This window comes from Podarcis filfolensis (assembly GCF_964270895.1).
Source record: "Podarcis filfolensis genome assembly, chromosome: 13".
In the NCBI taxonomy this organism is placed as follows: Eukaryota; Metazoa; Chordata; class Lepidosauria; order Squamata; family Lacertidae; genus Podarcis; species Podarcis filfolensis.
This window is the reverse complement of record NC_139615.1, coordinates 51160120-51179873: the sequence shown is the minus strand read 5'-3', so window position 1 is coordinate 51179873 and position 19754 is coordinate 51160120. Positions and strand designations below refer to the sequence as shown.

Genomic DNA, 19754 nt, shown 5'->3' with positions numbered 1-19754 from the left:
AAGGAAGAAGAGGGGGGGAGAGGAGGGGTGGTGAGGCTTATATTATTTTGTATGGTGTACGTGTGGGCTTTTGTGTCCATGTCAACTGGGTAGCCTCTCTTTCTATTCATTTATTACATTTCCTTGGTAGAGAGAGGTATTAAGGGGAAGGGTGTGGTTAGTTGTCCGAGGTTGGATGCAGTGGGGTTTATTTGCATTGGGGGGGGGGCTTGTTGGGTCAGGTAAGCCAGATTGATTTGTATGCTGTCAGTGGATTCGTGTCATTGTCCTGTTGGACTGTGTATGTGATAAAGGGAAGCCATACTGGGGTGAAGGCATCCTCTTCTATTTGTCCCCGTGTCAGTTTCGGTTTATCATACAATTTGATACCATTGGTTCATGTTTACTCCTGACAGGTCCCTCCAGTGTCTGGCTATGAGTCTTCAGACTGCTGAGAGTAGGGGGGTTATAAGCTCTCTATAATGTGAGTGGTCATTATGATCTTGGAAGATGTTCAGTAGGGCCAGTTCTGGGGTGAGTTCTAATACCTGTTTAGTTATTTTGCATATCTCTTGTAGGACATCTGTCCAGAAGGGTTGGACAGGCATTCCTACCACATGTGGAGGTATGTGCCTGTGGAGGTGCAGCCTCTCCTTGTTGAGGTTCCTGGGCGTATCGGCACCAGTTTCTGTGGTGTTAAGTACCACCTATAGGTGAGCTTCAGAGTGAGTTCCCTTCTTTTGGGTGATATGGACCACATTCTAGTCCATTGGGGGGGGGTTAATTTCAAAGCTTATGACATGCTCCCATTGTTCTTTGATTGCATCAAGGGTGTTTTGAAGTAGTATTTTGTGGATACCATCCCCTTACTGTGTTCTTCTGCCATCAAGAGAAGGTTTTTGAAGGTGGTCAAGGGCTTAGTGGCTGCTGATTTTGCTGTTGGATTGTTTAAAAAGGTATGTAGTTGATGATGTGTTTGCCGAGGTATTTGGGTGTCTTCTATTTATTGTGTTGGTATAAGTTTGTTGTTATAGAAATCTTTTAGACAGTGTAGGCCTTTGGCTTGCTAGGTTTTTATCTGGAGGTTTCGTTCTGCATGTTGGAATAGTGGGTGATAGGCGGGGGGGTAATGGGGATGGGGATAGTTTGCCTGCTTTTCCCTTGTGTGAACCTGTTCGGTGTTGTGGGGCTGAGCGCAGGTATTGTATCCTAATTAGGTAGAAAACCTCTCACAAGCTAAGTTACTGCAGAATAACTCGGCTGCAGTAAAACAAGATTTCACACTGGGAGCAGCCAGAGTCACCATCAGAAGTCATAGAGAGCAGTAGAAGAAGAATGGGGCTTTCCCTTCAGACTCTGGGAATGATGGAAGATGCCATCTTCCTATGTTTCTCCCAGTGGCAGCCTTCAACTTGCTTCGTTTATATTCTCTCTCTCTCTCTCTCTCTCTCTCTCTCTCTCTCTCTCTCTCTCTCTCTCTCTTATCTACCACCAAATAATCACCTCTGCTTTGTAATGATAGTGTATTTTCAGTCACAATGTTTCAGTGGTGATACTTCCAAGATAGTATTTAAAGGGATATTCAAATAATTGGTATTCAACATTATTCCCCTCTTAATACAGCTAAACTTTTCCCCAAAGTGTTGTTTTTTTAAAATTTGATAAATGCTCAAAAGTAATATTTATTCCTAATGAAGCTGTTTTTATAAAAAAAAGAGAGAGAACACTTTTTTTGTTGTTAATTTGGTTCCAAATGAAGGACTTTTGTGTACTCCTTATGTGTACAAAAGCTCATGTTAGCAGTCGTGAGAAAGTAAGAGCCTAATAAATTTAAGTGCATCAGTTGTGTGTAGTCCCATGTTTGGTGCAAGCAGGTTGTATTTGTAATAGCTGCAAAAGCAATTCCTTCATTTATTGGAAGATATTTTGACAGCTGTAAAGTAATAGAATAAGTGTTCATGACCTCCTTGTCCTGCGAATATGTCACATTAGCACAGCTGGATGCCTTAATAACAATACTGGCTTCTGTTGGCTTACCTTCTCTGACACCTCAATGGAACTGGGCAGCCTAGAACTGAATAAGTGAATGTTAAGAGGGCACATGAGAATATGAATTCAAAGGTCCAAAAGCAGCTTTGATTGAACTAAGCCATGTAACTATGGCATGCATGCCAAGGGCTTGATTCTTGTGGCACTTTCAGTCCAATTCCACAATGGTTTACTGAGTGCTTTTTTTCTGGGGGTCCCCAGGGGTACGAATACCCCTAAACATTTTGTGAATCTAGGTTTGGCCTCATTGAGCGGCAGTATTTCAATATGAGTACGAAAATAAGAGTACCCCTAAACATTTTATTTTTTAAGAAAAAAAAGCACGGGGTTTACTTGACCTTGCTGCTGGCTCTGCTCCTAGCCCTGCCCACTCATTTTGCACCTCAGCTAGGATTTGCAGGGGCCTTGGTGTTGTCACTCTGTGTTGCCCCTTCCTCTCCCATCTACATGCTTTTAGCTAGGGCTTTCCCCCCCAGCCAGAGCTCAGCTGCAGCCCCTCTCAGGTGACACCATTGCCATTCTAAGAGAACAAGGGAGAAGTTCTTGGTGAACATTGGTCCCTCTTTTACTAGAAAAATAGCCTTGCTTTAGCAGGGCTACAGAGGAACCAAGCAAGCCGCAGTCTCCACTATGCAAACTCCCACACCAAAGAGGTCTTCTGAAGGGAAGGCATTAATTCAAAAATCCTTGGTTTTAGCAGATTCCAGAAGAGAGAATATCAACCTGGCCTCAAAGAACACTGGGCAACAGTTATTTCTTAATATAGGGATGGGATACATGCACTATTCCATAATTTCAATTGTTTGAGTGGTACAACAAACACAACAAATAGCTCTTGCTTTTGGGATTTTGTGGCTAATTTGTTATTATATATATATATTTATTTATTTATTAGAACATACATTTCATGTTTGTTTTGCAGTATCCAATCTTCAGACTGAATGTTGAAAAAAAGAATCCAACCTGATGACATAAATATGTGACACAGCATTAATCAGTGGCCTAAGTTTGCAGTTTTTCATGATGGGCAGAATTACATGTTTTTATTATTATTTTATTTATGATTTTCAGTTTTATACATTTCAATAATTTTACAATAGTACATTATGTTGGTATGGGAAACTGTCGTGTGATGGGCCAATGGCCGTAATAAAGATCAATACAAAAAATAATTTTACAATCTTTTTAATGTTTCAAAACTCGACTTCCTTTCCCCTCTTTCTGCAGTTTATTTTTTATATTCTCTGCATATTCCAAATTAACTTAATTTATTCATTTATTCATTTAATTTAAATATATACTCTTATGAAACTGCAGGTTGTTACAATAATCCTATTGCCCATTGTATCATTGAGGATTTTACTCGCTCATCCTTTTCTCCCATTCCAATAATATCTTAAACATTTTAAACAGCACTTTTACATTACATTCCTACAGCTCTCTCTCCAGTTGCAATATTTGTTCCCCAGACCCTTGTATCCTATCTTTCTTAAATGCTTTGTTCAAATGATGATATTGTATCCATGTTGTTAATTTACCTGATAATTCCTTAAATTATTTTAATTGATACTCTCCTCCCTCTTGTTTTAATAAATTTCTATAAGTTGCCCACTTTTCTATCATATTCTTTTTCTTTACTGCTATAGCTTCCACTGGTGAGAGTCAAAGTGGTGTTTTTGCCTCTAATAGATTTTTGTATTTATCCCATACTCTATACAATTTTTTCCTAATTATATGATGTGTAAATCCTTTATGTACTTTCACCTTTTCATACCATAAATAAGCTTGCCAACTGAAAATATTATCATGGCCTGCAAAGTCTAAAATATGTGGATTCTCCAATGTCATCCATTCCTTCAAGCAACAATGACAAGATGCTTCATAATATAACCTCATATCCAGCAGGGAGAAACCTACTCTCTATTTTGCATCTATCAGTATTTTATATTTTATTCTTGATTTTCCCCCTCACCAAATATATTTAGAAATATCTTTTTGCCATGCGTTGAAACAATCTGTCTTGCCAATCACCGGAATTGATTGAAACAAAAATAACATCCTAGGTAATAAATTCGTTTTTAGTCAACACTCTGCCTAATAGTGAAAGATTAATTCTGTTCCAAATTTGCAAATTTCTTTTAATATCTTCCCAGGTTTCTACATAATTATCTTTATACAGATTTATATTATCTGCTGTTACGTATACACCTAAATACTTAACCTTCCTTCAATCTTTAATCCAGACACATCTTGTAATTTATTTTTATTCTCATCATACTTTTAACCAAGAGTTTGGTTTTATCTTTATTAATCTTAAAACCTGCTACCTCACCAGTTTTTTTAATCTGTTGTAACACTTATCACGGATATCACCATGTTGTGTGCAAATGCTTTTAATTTATATTGTCTCTGTCCCACTCGTACATCTTGACTGTCTTGATTACATCTTATTCTTTGCACCAATACTTCTAAAACTATTATAAACAACAAAGGTGACCACGGGCAGCCTGGTCTTGTTCCTTTAGTTATTTTACAGAATTACGGTACATGTTTAGTGTATTGTTACAGCGTCAACATATGGCAATGGCTCACTTGATTCAGAGAGGTTTTTATTCTATACGCGCTTGCTAATTAGGAGATGATGTCTGATGTACTAATTAATCTACTACAAGGAGGCAGCTGTGGGCTCCAGCTGTCTTTGTTTCCAATAGGCTTCCTGATCTGGGGTGGAGCGAGGATGGGAGTTAGAGGAAAGCCGCAGAGCTGCTTCTGACAAATTGATTTAACTAGAGCACAGAGCCTTGAGGGAATTCTGTGCTGCCCTGTCACTGCACATGACTGCAGCCTTTGTAGGCTCCAAGCTGTTGAGCAGTGAATTTCCCACTGATGCTTTCTCCCTCCATTGCTTTGCTGAAATTCCCCATGAATGCTCTCCCAGGCACTTTGCATTCGCTTTAAAAATACTTCCCTCTGCCTTGAAATGCATCTAAAGTAATTCAGGCAGTTAACGCCCATCCAAATCGAACTTTCATATACAAAGTCAATGTGTCTTTGAACAGGTGCATGGTAACAGCGCACCTTCTGATATTTTGAGCTACATGTGATTATTCCTCAGGAGTGGCCAGCCTACTGTTCTGCTCACTGAGTGACCCAATTGCATGGGCTCATGTAGTAGGCACATATATGTCAAAAACACACAACCCTTGGCTTAAGAATGGGTGGATGTTCGATAGCGTTGCTAAAGTTATTATGGGCTTTGTTAACACCCCATAATAAATTATCTTAAAATGCAGTTATGTTTTTTACCAATTAATCTTGAGATTTGCACCAGGTTACAGGTCAAAATCAGTAAACCATCGAGCTCTCTGAGTTCAGGGATAATAATAATAATAATAATAATAATAATAATAATAATAATAATAATAACAATATCTTATTTATATCCCACCCTCTCCAGCCAAACCGGGCTCAGAGCGGCTAACAACAGTAAAAATAGCAGAGTTTACATAAAATCACAGTGAAGTGAATGTCAGAGTATACCAGTTCTTAATCGGTCTCTGACTAAGCACTGGATAATCAGTGCAGAGGTACAGTCCTCAGAGTTTGCACCCACAAACAAGGTAGGTGCTTTGCCTGGGGAGGTGGACAGCCAAATAAGCCCCCTTTCCATGTTGTACTGGAGATATTCCTAGAAGGCCTTGAGCTCCGGGGTCGAAAGGGAATTGACACATCCAAAGGGAATGTTTTCTGCAAACTGGTGTTTAATGGGGCAACCACAGGAGACAACTTCTTGGCCCCCTTTTTCTATTAAAAATCCCCAGCAAGGTCTTCATACTTGTCAAGTAATGTCACAGTGGCAAGGAGGTGGCAGTGTTCAGTGGATATGTGTCTCCATTGTGACCTTGGCCTGGATATTTGTTTCCATGGTAGCAGGTGGTTGACACTGCAGGCAGGAGGCTGGGCAGAAGGGAGGTTGACATTGTGGGGCCATGGGCAGATCGCCAGCTAAATGGAGGTGGAAAGTGGAAAGTGCCAAAGCAGGTCGAATGTCAACTTTTCTAGGAGCCCTGGGGTGCTAACATAAGGCTGCTGGTTCAGAAGACGGAAGAGAGCCACTGAAAGTGGGGGGTGTCCTGTAACGGGTACCCCCTCAGCCTAACCTGTTTTACTCATTGGTTTAAGGATAAGTTCCTTTGTGGAAGGTTGGGAAACAAAATGTGACACATAGGTAGAGATATTAAATAAATAAATGGCGCAGAAAACCATTGATTCTAGCTTCCATCCTCAAATTGCTCCATCAACACAAATCTTGGTGGATTTGAGCAGCACAGGCAAAGGACAACAGTCAACTGTGAATGCATTTGTTTTCCCTTTGGAGTCATTTGATCCTTCTGAGAGTCTCTATCCCTTTCATTTCATTTGGCACTGTAGCAGTTCATTTAGGATGGGGTGGGCAGTATAACTAATTTAAACATCTAGATTTAAATATATCCTAAAATACTTTATGAATCAGTATCTATCACCATTATTGAGTGAGCAGTAGGAAGACTGTTAGGAGCCTTTACTTCAGTGAGGACATCTAACTGGGGTATTGAGACAGGCATTGCCAACTACTGGCCTCTTAACCACCCATCCCTCAATCTGGGTTCAGATAAAATTCCCACCTGCCAGGTCTCACAGGCTGACTAAGCTGTGGAGTGGTTATCTGCTGCCACAAAAAGTAAAAATAAAAACAGAGTCTTGAGTCTCTAACAAAATTAATTATTGTCTAACCTTTCGTGAACTAGCGCCTGCTGTGTCACATGTGATCTTCAGTTGTCTTTTACTAAGTGTAAGGGTTGTGTGTGTAAAGGCTGGAGTTAAATGGCAATGGAATGCAAAGTACTGTCTGTGACAATTCAATTAGAGTTTAAATATATGCAAAACTTGCCCATCACAGCAACAGTGATTGGTAATAGGAGAATCTTGTTAGCTTTGCTGAGTGAATTGACACCTGTAATTGGACAGGTGGGAAACAAGTTGACTAAAGTGAGTAATTAGGTAGACAAAGAATGTGAAACTGTAGCCATAACAATTATTTTTAGCGTAATACCTTCCCTAGAAGGTATGGAGGTAGTTAAACTTGATAGATTTTGGCGTTACAAGAGATCCATAGCCAGGAGTGGTTCATTCTGAGATAAGAAATCAAATTTCAGCGCCATCTCTGTCAGAAAGAAGTGTGTGTGGAAATCAGTTTGTGCAGCCTTCTGTAACTCCAGGGCACCATATGATCCAAGAAGGTAGAGCAGCAGGCCAGGGTATGTTCAGGCTTCTCCTAGGCAGGACAGCACATACCATGAGGATGGTATGCCAGCAGCTGGGGATATCAGGAAGCGGCTGCCAGGAGCAAACGGTCCTTACACACAAGCCTAGCATACATGTTAGGGAGGCAACTCCAGGCAGGACAGCCACATAAAGTCTCTGTGACAAGCCAATAAGATGCTGAAAAAAGATAGATCACTAGCAAAGGCCATAGTTGGTTATACCATGCATTGAAAAACCATCTTGTTGTCATCTGACTTTACTCTGAAACCAAGGATGGGGGAGGGTTTTGTTTGTGCCATAGTTTTGAGTGCGCTTCCCTGATTCACCCCTCTTGGACCAGTTCTTGGATCAGAGCACACATGTGCAGAGTAGTTTTCAGAACTGTCGACCTTGCTGAGCACCGTCTGAATGCTTGCAACTTACAGAGGGGTCTGAGGGCAGTTTTTTGCTTTCCTTTTTTCCATTTTCAAGCTGCTTGGAGCAGCTAGTGTGTGTAGTGTGACAGCAAGCCGTTTTTGTGCTGTGCACAAATGCTCCAGGAAGTAGGAATATGCCGTTATAGGCAGTCCTTCCCTGAGGAATTGTATGGGGAACAATATGCCTTCCCCCATCAGTACACAGAGGCAGCCATCTCCCTCCCCAGGCAACTGTCTCCCCACCCGGCCAATATTTTTACCAAAAGGCAATACATGTAGTGACATGCCATTTCCTCTAAGGGATTTTCAACCCACAGTGCACTTTCTAGCTGATCCAGGAAATCCTTACAAAAGTTTTTTTAAATGTATTATTTTTTATATAAAAAACCAGTTGACCATATGGATTTTAAAAAGCTTTTCCCATTAAAATCTGCACAGAAACAGGACACAATAGGCTTTAATGGTGAAGAAATGAGAAACAGGAATGAATCAAGGCTGCATTCATGAGGTTTTTTTGTTTTTGTTCTGCTGGTTATAATGCTTCTGTTCAATTCCTAATATTTCTTTTACACTATAGTAGCTGTTGTGCTGTAGAATTGTGGCCTTTTGACCAATGTCATGCTAAATTTTAAATGGTTGGAAAGAAGTGTATGCTGGGATATCTCCCTAAATTGTATCACATGAGTGGCAGTGGTATGATAATGAAAAGCATAGGAAAATGACAACAGAAAACTCCCCCAATTTTGAGCTAGCAATGGGGTTGCAAATGGATTTTTAATGGAAGTAATTAAAATGAAAATGAATACTATGCTCCTGCTAGATTCTACTAGATCCCCAGAAGTGACTTTTATGTTGTGTGAAAGATCACATAAAGCATGAAATTTAACAGGTGAGGAAACATCAGGAAGACAGAATAAAGCGCCGTCCAAATGCAGCCTAAGTCCATTCCATTACCCTATCTGATTAATTTAGCTTCTTGATGGTATTAAATCATACAAGGTGCTCACAGTATGTCTAAACAGCACTTACCACTTCCTGCTGTTAACTATAGAATAGGTTGGTGAGGTACTTAATGAAAATGAGTGAAATTTTCATTATATGGCATCTCCACCAAGCCCATGAACATAATGTTATGGTTGCCCCCCCCCACTGAAAACATATTTCCTAGACTTTTTTTACTATTCATTTGCATTACAAATAGGCTGTTGCTCCATGCTATAGTTTTGCTGACTGTTTATCCACAATAAACACGCAGAGAACAAGGAAGACAGTGCTCCTCTGATAGCAGAGAATTCTTACACTTTCATGCCAAAAGACATCGGGTGTAAGAAATCGATCACCACAGTCACTGGGTTGTTCCCAAGAACCAAGGGCCCCGGCATGCACGTGGGACGTCACACATGTCTCCAAAACTTAGGTTGCCTTCAAAAAATGTTGAACTCAGCTCAATTAGTTTTCCAAAGACAGTTTGTTTCGGATTCTGACTCTAAGATGTTAGCCTTTGTTTATGCAGGAAGTCACAAGACACAGTGGATACATGCTCTTCTAGGTTTTCCACACTTGTTACATTTGGCTACACACTCACAAGCCCTGCAGTGTTTCCTGTGGACTTAGCTGATTGTCTGAAGTTTAAAATAAGCATCCTTGCCTGAGGTGATATGTACAAAGGCATTCACATCGCTCAACAGTTGCTTACTAATTGTGCAGTGTGAAATGTTAACAAGAAAAGGTCAGTTCAGTTCTAATGATGGTGCAAATCAAGTGATGCTTTTATGACCACAGAGAACAGGCCAGCTTTTATATGCAAGCTACAATGATTTCTTGTTTTCCTGTGATCAAGCTATATTCTTGCATTAATGTGCCTTGCAGCTCTGCATGGAACAAAAGCATCTCTGTCCAACTTAGAAGATTATTCAGTTCTTTTTTAAATTTCACATAAAGTGCCCCATTCCATGTAACACAGTATGTTAAATAGTTACAAGTCCCAAGGGACCTGGCATGTGGAAAACACAAGCCATTTCTGGAGTGTGAAAAATACTAAGCTGACTATTGATGCACCAAGAGGATGGAGCAGAAAAGTAGCTTTCTTCAAAATTGGTTTTTTGTTTCATTTTTACACTACATATAGGACAGCCATAATGATTAATAAAAACCACTGTGCATTGTGTAGTTTGAAATACAGTGTATCACTGAACAAAATAAAATAGATAAAAATATAAAACAGAAGCTTTCCCTGTTATTTTTGGTGAATGAGAGAACTGATGGTTTGTGTGCCAAGACCCCGTGACCCCACAGTTCCCTCGGGACAATAGCATGTTGGGTTTGGCCTTGAATATGGCCACCATTTTATTGGTTACAGTAGAGAATGGTTTGACATAGGCATTGGGTGAAGTCGTTGCTATTCCACTCTGGCCCCTCCGCTGAAAGTGCATCTAAAGGCAAACCACATCTTGGGGGGATTCCCTATGACCTACGTCCAATAGGGGTACCCTCCGCAGAGTCCCTGTTGGAGGAGTGGTATAGCCCTAGCTCCGCCTGGGCTTCGGAAAGAAGCCATTCCTCCCAAATCATTTAAACAGGATACCTTTTCTCAAGGAGGGGCAGGCAGAGGCTATAACCTCCTCTCCAGCCAAGATCCAATGCCTAACCACCTCATTGCTATGAGGTAGGTGAAAACCAGATGGCTGGTGTCAATTTGCCACATGGAAAAATTCCTGGCTGGCCCCTGAATATGGCAGCCAGTTTGGTCCATAGCAAGGTCAAAGCACAAGTAAAAGCTAGTAAATTAGGGAGGGTGGGAGATCCAATGAAAAGGCAGGGAAGACAGTTGGACAGGCTGCAATTTAATGGCCCCTGGGAGCAGGCCCAAGCGTTCCCATTGGCTAGTTGGGCCTGCCATTGAAGAGGGTGAGCGGAATTGTTGGAGAATGAAACTTTGGAAGCAAATTTTCTAATACAATGTATAAAACATCCTCATCAAACCTTTTGCTGTTTGATTTTACATAATGTAGTAGAAAGTGGTAGAAATTCATCTGGCACCCCAATTCTAAGCCTTCGTACCACCAGGTCTTCATTCAGTGCCATTGAACCAAGCATGGTTTCTGGTTTAATGCTATGCTTTGTGATGTTATGCAGCAGTAAGTACAGTATACACTTCTTAAGACCTAATTTTCTGGATGCACAAATTCAAATTGACCCACCAATGAATTCTTAATACTTCTTTTTTTAAAAAAAAATAATTTTTATTAACTGGCCAATCACATCAAATTAAATCACATCACATAAATTCCAAATTACAAAGCCAAATTTTTAAATTTTGTTGGGGGAACCCATACTTCAAGATCCAAAGGGGGATTCAGATCATCTTCTTATTACTGTGTTAATGTCCAAATCAGTCCCAAACAGTCCAAACAAAATTCATAATTCTATCCAGTCTTATCTTGGTGTTTCCACATCATATCTTGTTCATATAATTTCTATTTTTCCTTTACAATCTCTTCTGTTAGTCTCCTTAAGCCGATAAGCAAAATAATAATCCTGTGTGGATTTCCCGTTCCTCCACTAAGTCCAGATGGTTTCCATATATCTCCTTCGTAGATAACATCGCTCTTTCCATCATAAATTTGGCATTTGTCGCTCTTAAGTCCCACCGAGGAGTTGATCCACAATATGTAAACAACTCTATTTCTCTCTTTCTCCTCCCAGACCCAAGAGCTCCAACAATGCCTCCCAAAATGGCGACGGCATTTTTAACTGCGTCATTCCAAAACTCTTAGCTTTCCAGCTTCATCTTGAAACATTGCTTTGGTTCAAAAGTTTATCTCCACACAGCCTTAAATCCACAGCTTAAGTCCTTAGTTTCTGACTCATTAGGGGAGGGGATTCTTGTTAAATCACATAAGAAAAAGGAAGGCAGGTTTCCCCCCCCCTCCCCCCTCAGTCATACCGTATCTTGACGTATCTTCTCATATTTTATTCTTGTCTTGTTATCAGAGATCTCTTCTGTCAGCAGTCTTTACTCCCCTTTTTCCTTGAAGCACGTGCAATTTATCTCGTCCAAATTGTTTCTTTTGAAGATGCTTGCAACTAGCGGCGCGAATCAGGGACTGCGTCCAGGAGTGCCGAAATCCCACAGGAGGGCTTTGTGCCTAGTGCCCCCACCCCCACAAATTCGGGGGTGGTATAGGGCACAGCAGGCAAGGGCCGTCCCCCCCACAATCCTGGGGGGGGGGGTTAAGGAGGCTAATTACCCCCATCATAGCCTCCAAATTACCTCGTGTGGGTCGGAGAGATGTTATTGTCAGCCATATTCCGATGCGCCACCTAGTGGCCCCTGAATTCTTAATACTTCTAAGCTTGTGTTCAGACTCCTGTTTACTCTGCATCCCTGGTGCTCCCACAACTGTTTGGGAAATAGTGTACACACAATGTTAGCCACAATCTATATCTATCCTGTTGTTTCCTTCTGTGTTTTGATGCATTTCCCTCAAAACCTGCTTCGGTCTGAATTGAAACAAAAAGGACGACCTAGCTGCATTTTTAGCTGGTAATGTGTACACAGTCTAAGACTTGGGTCTTATACATGTTTTCTTGGGAGTAAGGCCCACTGAACTAATCTGACCTATTTCTGAGTATACTAGGGGCTGTATCCCTGCTCTTTCCACTCACCAACCCCCTCTCACCTCCCCCCCCACATCAACCCCTTAGAGTTTCCCCTTCCCGTCCCATGCATCTGTTAAGTCACTCTTCACCTTCTGAACCCCATTTCTGAAGCTACTTGTTTCTTCTGTTCTGCAACCCCACTTTGCACCTCTGAATTCACCTTTATCCCCATGTCCATGTCTCCTCTCCCTCCTTTTATGCCCCACCCTCTACGCAAACCACCCCCAGGGGAACCTCCCGCATCTTCCTCCTCCCACACATTCTCACCTTCTGCCCAGTTATGAAGCCCTTTCACGCTCCTACTTTCATCTTCAGCCCCATTCTTCTCATGCCTCCAACTCCCTCCTTTTTGCAACCCATATTCTCCACCTTCATTCCCTTTTCTTCCTAATCTTACCTCCTTTTTCATCTCTCGCTTGCACAAAACCTCAATTTCCATGCCGCCTCATTTCTCCTATTCTACAGCTGCCTTTGCACAGACAACCCGTACTGATACGTGTTACAACGTCTTTAGGAATTTTGAGAGCAAACCTGTCAGTTAGCTCGTTCAGTTTGAGAATTTTAAGTTCAGGTGATGGATGTTGTACATATACAGGTCTTTGCTTATTAATAAAATATCTCTTCTAAATTGCTACATTGAATCTGGAACTTTGCAATCTGAAGGCAATGGATGGTACCAGGAATAAACGCAATATTTCCATGCTTTGCATCATTTCTCTCTCTCGCATGAGGCAGCTCAGTTTTTTTTCTACCAGTTTTCCTCCTGGCTTGCTGTGCACAAACTTTTCCCTCTTATATTCCACAGCTGACTCATATGAGAGAGAAAGGACGGGCAGCCAGCAAATCTTTGACTGTCTGAAGGTTCTTAAATCAAACCTCTGCCATTTGAAGTCACCATTTTCCTCTCAGTTCCCTCCATTCCTCCTTTACTCAAACATCCGCCATTGTTTAAAACCACCACGTTCCCCCTCTTAGTATTTCTCCTATCTCACTCTGATGCCATGCTCACTGCTGTTGCGCAACCTGCCTTCTCTTCCTTCCCCACCCAAACTGACTTCATGAAAATCCAGGATTGTGAGGCACTACAAATCCTCCAGTAGGGGCTGCACAGTAATAGAATTACATTTTTTATATATAGGAATATACAGTATGCATAGCATCGTAGTCTAAGCAATTATAATTATTATGAATTATTTTAGTATGCTTTTCCTAAATGCTCAAAAAATATCTATCTATCCCAAGAAACTTTGCAATATAAGCAAACAGCTCTGCCATCCTTTGGAGAACTGTGACTAAAAAGAGAATTAATTAGAGTGTAATTGTATTGCTATTGTAAACCTCCCTGTCTAGCATAGCCAAAGAAGAGACTGAATTTCTGCTTCAAGCACAGACATATATATTTTTTTGAAACCCTGTTAACTTTTGTTTGATTTCTCAATGGCTTTCAATACTATTGAACATGGTATCCTCTCAGTGAGATGAGTATCAGAAGCCATATTATGGTGGTTCCCATATTTTGCCCAACCTGCCATTTATTTTGCCCAACCAAAGGTGGCAGCCCTACTGGGACCCTAAATCCTAGCTTTGATCTGTAGGAACATTGCTAATTGGCCCCTGAGTTGATGAGGCTTATCTGATGTCAACATGAAACCAAGTCTTCAGGGACATTGGTTCAGTTGCTGTGGAATGCTCTTCCATCCAGATTTAGCAGGTGTCTTCTGTATTAATTGTTAAGTATTTGCTGAAAACCTTTCTATGTCACCAGTCTTGTGTGGACAATTAAAGGATGAGAGGAATCTGTTACAGTTAGCTGATGAGCTGTGATTTTAGTTCTTACGTGTTTTTGTATTGTTCATATTAGTGGTGTACATTGCTACGATCTTTATGAACTTGGAGTATATAGCTATATGAATAATTTCTTTGAAGGGATTAAGCTGGGGAATGAGGGTGGGGGTGGAATCCTCAATGGTGCCTAAAAATAGCTTGGATAACTCAGCTCTCTTAACGTCATTGGGCTAGATTATTTCTAACTTCACTTGATTAGGGCCCTATAAAACAGGTGGGGTTGTTTTCACATAATAAGAGCCATTACAATGAATTTAGCACTTAAATAAAGGCATTGCACAATAAGCAAACAATGGATGGCTCTGCTGTGTCTGTGAGAGAGATTCTGTTTCAGGCTCAGCCCTCTGTTTAGTTATCTTGACACCACAAGAGGTTTGTCATCCTTCTCAAATGAGCACTGACTTGTGTTCTGGCATTTCTGTATCAGAACTTTAAATAGAATTAAAAGGTAAAGGGACCCCTGACCCTTAGGTCCAGTCGTGAATGACTCTGGGGTTGTGGCGCTCATCTTGATTTACTGGCCGAGGGAGCCGGAGTACAGCTGGTCATGTGGCCAGCATGACTAAGCTGCTTCTGGCGAACCAGAGCAGCGCATGGAAACCCCGTTTACCTTCCCGCCGGAGCAGTACCTATTTATCTACTTGCACTTTGACATGCTTTCGAACTGCTAGGTTGCCAGGAGCTAGGACCAAGCAATGGGAGCTCACCCTGTCGCCAACTTTCCGATCTGCAAGCCCTAGGCTCTGTGGTTTAGACCACAGCGCCACCCGCGTCCCTTAAATAGAATTAGGCAGCCATTATTTCTCTACAGAAGTGAGAGCTCAACGCTCCCTTTTACCAAGGCACTGAATACATTGTGGAGCTGCAAATCATAGCCTTAGTTTTGGTGTTCCAAAATAGGGCCAAAATGCACACAACACCATTCATGCAGTTAATAATTTTGTGATTTTTATTTTAGAGTAAATAGCAAGCACAGGAAGGCTGGTCTAGATTGGGATCGTGGTGGAAGGTAGAGCTCTTCAACCCTTTGAACCCTCCTGTAGGGGTGGGTGGGTGGTGGCGCATTTGCTATTTGCACTGGAAGAAAGGCTCCCCAGCACAAACACCATATGTGGGATTAGCAATCTGGATTAGAACCACTGCAGGGGGCAAAGCTTTAAAGCCCCCTGACACCCTCCTTTGCTGGGGTCCTGATCTGAATTGAGGGTCCCATGCCTGCAATTTACGTAAAAACACCACCATCATTACCATTGCATGAATGGTGATGCCATTTGTCTAGTCTGCCCTAGAAGTTATTTCAGGGCTATCTACAGATTATCACATTATCTGAAGCAGCCTTTCTCAACATTGGGTCCCCAGATGCTACAGGACTACAACTCACATCATCCCTGACCAGTGACCAGTTGTGGTCCAACATCTGGGGACCCAGGGTTGTGAAAGGCTGATCTGGAGCATAGGCATTGTGAGTTTGAATAAATATTCTCTCAGCCCACGAGGCATGTGTACTGTATCTGAGCATTGTTAATGCCAGCATATTAATGGTGAGCAAACAGGAGCAGGAAAGCCAAGAGCTTTGTGCAGGTGGGAGGGGAAGAGGATCTGCCACAGGCATTATCTCTCCACGTGGTCTGCCTTAAATGGTTGTTGTGCTGAAACTCATTTTCAGTGGGTTCGCTACCACTTTCCTGGCAAATCTGCCATGGGAGTGTTCCGTTCAGAGTAGGTTGTTTGTGAGGGGGCTTTTTCTGCATTGAACGGTTTGAGGGTACATACCCATTTGAAAACACTCCTCTTGATTAGGTTACCCACACCTTTTCCTGCCTAGAAGGAAGCAGTGGTTGTGATCTTGCTATACACCCACCCATAGTGTCATTGGAGAGTTGTGTATACACACAAACACAGCAATGCCAGGAGAGCTTACATCCATTTCCAACTGTTTCCTGATGAACATACGGTGTGAATGTAGAATCAGTTTGCATGAATCATTTATTTTTGGAATGAAACCAGTTGCTCAAGAATTGATTTTCAGTGGCAAAAAATACAGTATGCAATAGATCTAGATCTATTGTATGTGGACTACGTAGAAAAAACAAGTACTCAGCCTCCATTGATTCCAGATTAAAATGTTGTGTGTATGCAGCCTTAGTTCAGTGACTACGAATATAAAGCACAATGTCCGATACCTTTTAAGATGCCAGCCTTATGAGTAAATATGCATGGGATTACCCTGTCAATTCCCATATTCATCTTTATTTGAATGATTACATTTCTATGTAAACCTGAACTCTTTTATTTCCATACAGATTGCATTGTGAGACTTGTGCTGTCCATTAGTTAATAGGGTTCTGCGATATTAACCTAGCACTCATTAAATTAACTCTTAAGAAGATATATATATATATTCCTTTTGTATGGTATGATCAGTAACATCAATGCTATATTTATTACAGGCAGTAATAAATCATTTTACTTGCAAATGTAGATGCTGTCGTCCACCCGCAGCTAAAAGTTTCTCTAGAAACACAAACCAGAGAAAATGTTGATACTACAAATCCAGATACACGTCTGTCGAATTATGAGAGATGCAGATTGCTGATGGAATCTAATAAATCTCTCTTTAAGTAGATTAGGAATTTGAGCCCAGACAGCTCTCTGTGCAGCTGCTTTATCCATATCCACCCAGAGTAAGCTATGGCAAAGAATCAAGAAGACTTTTTCCCCTAGCACTGAAATATTTAGCAATATTAATCAGTTAGATTAATCTATTAAAAACCTTTTCATTAATTAAAAAGGGGCTGCCAATTAATTGGGCAGCATATTTAAAAAACACTCTTTATAATTTTAACATATGCAGATGGTAGATGCCATTTTAGAAAAGGCACTAGCCCTCTCTCGCAAGAATGCCTCTCCTAACATGGTGTCTGATGTAATGTTTGTGTATCATGTAAAAACAAAGTCTTTCTCTCTCTTCAAAACTACTAATTTAACAGATACGTAAATTTATCTAGATTTAATTATTAAAACTCATATGATTCATTTATTTTCTTTAATCATATGGAAGTCCTTATTTTGGGTGAGATTTAGGTGACCAGTAACATAATGTTACCTTGGTATCTCAAAGGTCTAGGCACCCAAGCACAGCTAACCTAATAAGCAATTCTGTGTCGCTATTGCTCTTATCAACAATTGCAATGTATATTTTATGTAAACCACTTGGAGGTTTTTATTATTAAGCCATATACAAATTTCCTCCTTTTTTCTCAAAAGATACCAGTGAATCAGAATCGTAGAGTTGAAAGGGATCCAAGGGTCATCTAGTCCAAGCCCCAGCAATGCAGGAATCTCAACTAAGGCATCCATGACAGATGGCCCCTCAACCTGTGTTTAGAAACCTCCAAGGAAGGAGAGTCCACCACCTTCCAAGGGAGTCTGTTCCGCTGTCAAACAGCTCCTACTGCCAGAAAGTTATTCTTGATGTTTAATTAGAATCTCCTTTCTTGTAACTAGAATCCATTGGTTCGGGTCTTTGCCTCCGGAGCAGGAGAAAACAAGCTTTCTCCATGTGACAGCCATTAGATATTTGAAGATGGCTATCATATCTCCTCTCAGTCTCCTCTTTTCCAAGTGAAACATATCAAACTCCCTCAACAATTCCTCAAAAACCTTGGTTTCCAGACGCTTGATCATATTGGTTGCCTTCCTCTGCGTACTTCCAACTTGTCAATAACCTTCTTAAATTGTGGAGCCCAGAACTGGACACCGTATTCCAGATGTGGTCTGACCAAGGCAGAATAGAGTGGGACTATTACTTCCCTTGACCTAGACACTAGACTTCTGTTCATGCAGCATCACACTGGTAACTTAGGTTAAGTTTGTGGTCTCCTAAGACCCCTTTATCTTGAATCCCAATTTTGTCTTGCATGAGACTCCCTTCCCTTTGAGAATTTCTTCTCACCCTGTGGTTATTTAAGCTTTTTGAAATCAGCCTTCTTAAAGCCCAGAGTGCATGTCTGCCTATGCTTAGCTGAACACTCTACGTCTGTTGATGCTGCCTAGAAAAACATTAGCTTTTTTTGCTGCTGCATTACACTGTTGACTCGTGTTAAGCTTGTGGTCCACTAAGACCCCTGGCCGCCTAGGAATTAATCCATATTGCAGTCCACATGTGCTAGAACTAAGCTGTGCTTAAACTGGGTTCCAGATGCTTCATTGTGGCATGACAGGAATCAATTTGTTAAATACAGGTCAGACAGATTTGGTCCAATAGGTTAGACAAAGGCCATCTCTGCTATGAAGGAGAATAAAGGAGCAGCCACCTCAAATGGCAGATTACTCCACATGACAGGGCAGCAAATTGGCAGGCATTTAATTGACTTTTTATTGATCAAGGAGGAGCCATTATTGGATTTCCCACCTTTGTCCCCTTCCGTGGCAGGCCGACCACATCATATCACAAACTCATCTTGAAAATCTCCTTAATTTCAGAAGTTTGCCATGCAGCATGAGGGCATGGGACTTCTGCTTAAGAAAAGGACCCAAAGCTCTCTTGGGCGCACAGAACTAGTCATGGGGTTGTTTGGATTCAGGCCAGCATAATTTGTCTCATTACATCATTTGAGATGCATTAATCTCAATATTAATGAGCAGATTAATGTAGGCAATGATAAACTCTGAAATCCCAAATGACGGTTCATCTAATTTGCATTATATAAGGACTTGCAGGAAGATCTTAAGGCTTTGAGTTTATCTTTCCCCATCTAATCTGTACACACAGAGACATACACACACTGACCCTTTGTGAGTCTATAGTAAGTTGTGTTTCCTTTTCAAACGTTTTCTAAGACCTTGGCTTTGTAATAAATAGACAAAGCTTTGTTGTTGTTTTTTTACTATAAGTGGAGATTTGCCCAAGTTGACAGTAGGGATGCTTGAGGGATTTGATCTTTGTGAATTCTTAAATTAAATTATCTCATATGTGCCACTCAGATTAATGTGAATATTGGAAATTAGCTGTCCGCCAGATTCCACACTTTGCGTGTTGAGGTCCCCAGGGCCACCCCAATAACTCACACATCACACAGAATTTTTTGTTTAAGGTTTTTGGCATAATTTTGGCCACAACTTTATTAAAATACAAAAATGTGAGTGGTTGCTTAGGCATTGGTTGCGACTATCTGCCCCCACCATGGGGGACAGACTGACATTCCGCACGATGCGAAAGTCAGAAAAGGGGAATACACTTGGGGGTAGCGTCAGAGCAGGGAACCTGCCCTCAGCCCTCCTCAAATGCAACCAGGAGCTCATTGCTATGGCCCGAGCCCCCTTGACAGAGTGGACAAGCAATAGTTAGCCCCCGATTCCTTTAACGGAATCCCTTGCAGGGGCAGGCACAGCCAATCCATGCCCCTCAACCAACCAAACCATAAACCAATGCCTAACCGCAACCTTACAAGTTGTGACGATTTGCTACGCAGTAGGCAAAAACCAAATGGCCCCAGC

General features: G+C 41.3%; 1 protein-coding gene across 27 annotated transcripts in view; it reads left to right on the top strand.

Annotated features, from left to right (window-relative positions):
* The window catches only part of LOC310748288 (poly(rC)-binding protein 3-like), a 257271-nt gene that overhangs the window by 187456 nt on the left and 50061 nt on the right, over positions 1-19754 (top strand). The window contains exon 1 of one of the 27 annotated variants that reach the window (XM_083583901.1): positions 6149-6170. The exons of the other annotated variants lie outside the window; for them this stretch is intronic. The gene's annotated coding sequence lies outside the window, so the exon portion shown is untranslated. Of the gene's footprint in view, positions 1-6148; positions 6171-19754 lie in introns of those variants that run through there. 27 annotated transcript variants of the gene reach the window in all.